This window comes from Schistocerca serialis, unplaced genomic scaffold, assembly GCF_023864345.2.
Source record: "Schistocerca serialis cubense isolate TAMUIC-IGC-003099 unplaced genomic scaffold, iqSchSeri2.2 HiC_scaffold_1142, whole genome shotgun sequence".
Taxonomy (NCBI): domain Eukaryota; kingdom Metazoa; phylum Arthropoda; class Insecta; order Orthoptera; family Acrididae; genus Schistocerca; species Schistocerca serialis.
Genome location: NW_026047340.1, coordinates 187,501 through 192,500, shown reverse-complemented (window position 1 = coordinate 192,500; position 5,000 = coordinate 187,501). Strand labels below are relative to the sequence as shown.

The 5,000-nt window shown below is 51.3% G+C and overlaps 1 non-coding gene across 1 annotated transcript in view; it reads right to left on the bottom strand.

Moving 5' to 3' along the window:
* Positions 1-464, bottom strand: part of LOC126432517 (small subunit ribosomal RNA) — a 1,908-nt gene extending 1,444 nt beyond the window's left edge. The window contains exon 1 of the ribosomal RNA XR_007578024.1: positions 1-464. This exon is cut by the window's left edge and continues 1,444 nt beyond it. This is a non-coding gene — a ribosomal RNA (small subunit ribosomal RNA).
* Between the last annotated feature and the right edge of the window lie 4,536 nt (positions 465-5,000).

Below are 5,000 nucleotides of genomic sequence, written 5' to 3'. Positions count from 1 at the left end.
AGTGGGTAATTTGCGCGCCTGCTGCCTTCCTTGGATGTGGTAGCCGTTTCTCAGGCTCCCTCTCCGGAATCGAACCCTGATTCCCCGTTACCCGTTACAACCATGGTAGGCGCAGAACCTACCATCGACAGTTGATAAGGCAGACATTTGAAAGATGCGTCGCCGGTACGAGGACCGTGCGATCAGCCCAAAGTTATTCAGAGTCACCAAGGCAAACGGACCGGACGAGCCGACCGATTGGTTTTGATCTAATAAAAGCGTCCCTTCCATCTCTGGTCGGGACTCTGTTTGCATGTATTAGCTCTAGAATTACCACAGTTATCCAAGTAACGTGGGTACGATCTAAGGAACCATAACTGATTTAATGAGCCATTCGCGGTTTCACCTTAATGCGGCTTGTACTGAGACATGCATGGCTTAATCTTTGAGACAAGCATATGACTACTGGCAGGATCAACCAGGGAGCTGCGTCAACTAGAGCTGAGCAGCCGGCCGCCCGGGAGTGTGTCCCGGGGGCCCGCGCGAACACGCAAGCGTCCGCTCAATTATTCTGCAAACAGGAGGAGGCTGAGCTCCCCTGCACAACACACCTCGAAACCCTCTCAGGTCCCGGCGGCGCGCAGCGCCGTCCTAAGTACTTGGTCGGGTTCGAGAGAGGCGCAATCGCCCGGAGTTAGGCGAGTAGACGCTTTAGGTGCGACCACCCGTGCTCCCAACTGAGCTTGCCGCTGCCGACAGAGGCCCGGGAGCGTGCTGTCGTGGCATTGCCGGCGGGAGACAAAACGCGCCACCTACGGTGACCGGCAGCTCCAACGCCAGCGCCACAGAAGGACAAAAGCCCTACTTGGGTGCCGAAGCGAACTCTCCCAGCACAGCGCACGCGCCAACACGTCCGCACAGCTGCGATACAAACCACCTGCGAGAACCGCTGGGGCGACCGAGCAGCAGACGGCGTCGCGGCGCCGAGCGCCGGGCGGCGGCGCATCCTCAGCGCACAAAGTCCTCAATCGGACCAGCACACTGCAGATGGCCACCGCGCTTCGCACCGGGCCCGCGAGGACCTACTTTGGCCGCAAGGCGCCGCGAGCAGGGGGCGCCGGCGCGCAGCTGCGCCGCCTGCCGCGTCCGTCGGCCGGCCCGCCTGCCACCGGCCGCCCCCACCAGCCGGCTGTAGCGCGTGCGCCCACGCACCGCGCTGCCAGCACGCCGGGCGGCCCCCCCTCACCGGCCGGGGACGGTCCCACCCAGCCACCGCCGCGTATCGCCTCACACCCAGATCCCCTTTCACGTTCGTGGGCATGGTGGGTCCCCTTTCACGTTCGTGGGCATGGTGGGTATCCCTGAAACAACCGGTTAATAGCTCGACCGATCGTCGCCAACACTGATTCACCTCTAGCGAGAACAACCGCACCACAACGGGTTACCGGTTGTTCATTTGCGTAACGTCACCAGCAAACGTACACGTCCATCGCCATTTGCAACGAGTATTGCATGCCTGTGTCAGGTGTCACAACACACTACGTCTGCCCACATAGACGCAACAACATGTGCACGCCTAGAGAACACGTGGAAGGTAGACCCCGTACGTATGCGGTGTCCATTGCGCGAACGACTGTCAGCCCGCCTCTGCAGCATGTCGCAGATGTGGAACGCGGTGCAACATGCTATCACGGTGTGTGAGAAGAGACGACTACGTCCGAATACACGCTCCACTACATCAACAGACTGCTCATGCTGATCGCCATCCAGGGCGTCCGTTCCTCCCACACGTCTGTATGGCGTACCACACTGCAATCCAGCTCTTATAGGGAGACGACACGTAGCTGCGTGCACAATATTTGGACTGTATGGTCCGCCGTTGCTAGGCGCTGTCGTCATACGGTCACATGGGCCACGATGTATCATTCAGTACATACGGAGCAATGTGCAGTACAGTTTGTGGGTTTTGCGTACATCGGCGGACAGGTGACAGGCCGTACCACAACGTAGGCTGAGTACGTCGGCATGCGAAGGGCATTGAACATGCAAACTTCTCACCGACCAGCTTGCGAAGGCAGGGGGGAAGGGGGGGGGGGCATGTACGTCCTGCTGCTATCCACACTACAGTGTATAGCAGGAGCATGTGGAAAGTCAGCAACACCTGCAAGGTGTTTAACATGACGCGATACACAGGGGACCGGGCAGTGCGAGTAGCGAACTATATTGCGAGGGTTGCGGTTAGGCAACACTACACTACTTTAACGGGTTGCATAACAATTACAGAGCAGGTTCAGCGACAACGTGCGTCAGGTTAAGGCGCAATATAGTTTAGGTTACGGCGCACTTTAGGTTAGGTTAAGGCACATTATAGGTTAGGTTAAGGCACAACATGGGTTACGTTAAGGCACAACATGGGTTACGTTAAGGCACAACATGGGTTAGGTTAAGGCACAACATGGGTTAGGTTAAGGCACAACATGGGTTAGGTTAAGGCACAACATGGGTTAGGTTAAGGCACAACATGGGTTAGGTTAAGGCACAACATGGGTTAGGTTAAGGCACAACATGGGTTAGGTTAAGGCACAACATGGGTTAGGTTAAGGCACAACATGGGTTAGGTTAAGGCACAACATGGGTTAGGTTAAGGCACAACATGGGTTAGGTTAAGGCACAACATGGGTTAGGTTAAGGCACAACATGGGTTAGGTTAAGGCACAACATGGGTTAGGTTAAGGCACAACATGGGTTAGGTTAAGGCACAACATGGGTTAGGTTAAGGCACAACATGGGTTAGGTTAAGGCACAACATGGGTTAGGTTAAGGCACAACATGGGTTAGGTTAAGGCACAACATGGGTTAGGTTAAGGCACAACATGGGTTAGGTTAAGGCACAACATGGGTTAGGTTAAGGCACAACATGGGTTAGGTTAAGGCACAACATGGGTTAGGTTAAGGCACAACATGGGTTAGGTTAAGGCACAACATGGGTTAGGTTAAGGCACAACATGGGTTAGGTTAAGGCACAACATGGGTTAGGTTAAGGCACAACATGGGTTAGGTTAAGGCACAACATGGGTTAGGTTAAGGCACAACATGGGTTAGGTTAAGGCACAACATGGGTTAGGTTAAGGCACAACATGGGTTAGGTTAAGGCACAACATGGGTTAGGTTAAGGCACAACATGGGTTAGGTTAAGGCACAACATGGGTTAGGTTAAGGCACAACATGGGTTAGGTTAAGGCACAACATGGGTTAGGTTAAGGCACAACATGGGTTAGGTTAAGGCACAACATGGGTTAGGTTAAGGCACAACATGGGTTAGGTTAAGGCACACCATGGGTTAGGTTAAGGCACACCATGGGTTAGGTTAAGGCACAACATGGGTTAGGTTAAGGCACAACATGGGTTAGGTTAAGGCACAACATGGGTTAGGTTAAGGCACAACATGGGTTAGGTTAAGGCACAACGTAGGTTAGGTTAAGGCACAACGTAGGTTAGGTTAAGGCACAACGTAGGTTAGGTTAAGGCACAACATGGGTTAGGTTAAGGCACAACATGGGTTAGGTTAAGGCACAACATGGGTTAGGTTAAGGCACAACATGGGTTAGGTTAAGGCACAACATGGGTTACGTTACGGCACAACATGGGTTACGTTACGGCACAACATGGGTTACGTTACGGCACAACATGGGTTACGTTACGGCACAACATGGGTTACGTTACGGCACAACATGGGTTACGTTACGGCACAAATTATGTTAGGTTACGGCACAAATTAGGTTAGGTTAAGGCACAAATTAGGTTAGGTTAAGGCACAAATTAGGTTAGGTTAAGGCACAAATTAGGTTAGGTTAAGGCACAAATTAGGTTAGGTTAAGGCACAAATTAGGTTAGGTTAAGGCACAAATTAGGTTAGGTTAAGGCACAAATTAGGTTAGGTTAAGGCACAAATTAGGTTAGGTTAAGGCACAAATTAGGTTAGGTTAAGGCACAAATTAGGTTAGGTTAAGGCACGATATAGGTTAGGTTAAGGCACGATATAGGTTAGGTTAAGGCACGATATAGGTTAGGTTAAGGCACGATATAGGTTAGGTTAAGGCACGATATAGGTTAGGTTATGGCACGATATAGGTTAGGTTAAGGCACGATATAGGTTAGGTTAAGGCACGATATAGGTTAGGTTAAGGTACGATATAGGTTAGGTTAAGGTACGATATAGGTTAGGTTAAGGTACGATATAGGTTAGGTTAAGGTACGATATAGGTTAGGTTAAGGTACGATATAGGTTAGGTTAAGGTACGATATAGGTTAGGTTAAGGTACGATATAGGTTAGGTTAAGGTACGATATAGCGTAGGTTCAGATACACATTGTTGTAGGGAAAGGTGTATTGGGGGGGGGGGGCGGCAGGTTCGTTGATAGTGATTATCGTAATTGGATGCCTGCGGTATTATCCGATTTGTCACGCCAGGATGCACTTTTGGCTCATGACAGGCGGCGCTCCGATTCCATGGTTGTGGCAGATCTGTGTCTTTCATTCCTGCCATTGTTTGTGTGCTGTGACAGGAGGCAGTATTGTGATGTTGGGTGCACCACTGTGTAGGACATGTGTGGGTGTTCGTGGCTTAGCTGAGCAATGTGCGGATGTCGGAAGGGTGGGATATTGTGTTTTCTGGGTGGACCTCCCGGTCTGGTAATGATAGTGTGGATTGTGTCATGTGGCGGAGAGGATGCACTGGATGTTCTTCCATGCTGGTGGTTAGATATTGTGTGTGATAAGAGAGTAGTGTGTGATAAGAGTGTCTGGCTGACGTGTGGTTCTCATTGTGTGCAGAGTCTTTCAGCATGTATAGGGACGGTTGTATATATTATCTGTATTCTGATGGCTCTGCATCTATTACTAATCAGTGCCGTGTATATGGTTACTCTAGTTCCAGTCGAAACTGTTCTATCTCTGTACATTAGTGACACTGCGGCTCCACTATGTTGCCGCCCCTGTCGGCCGTTTCCCCCAGTGTATGG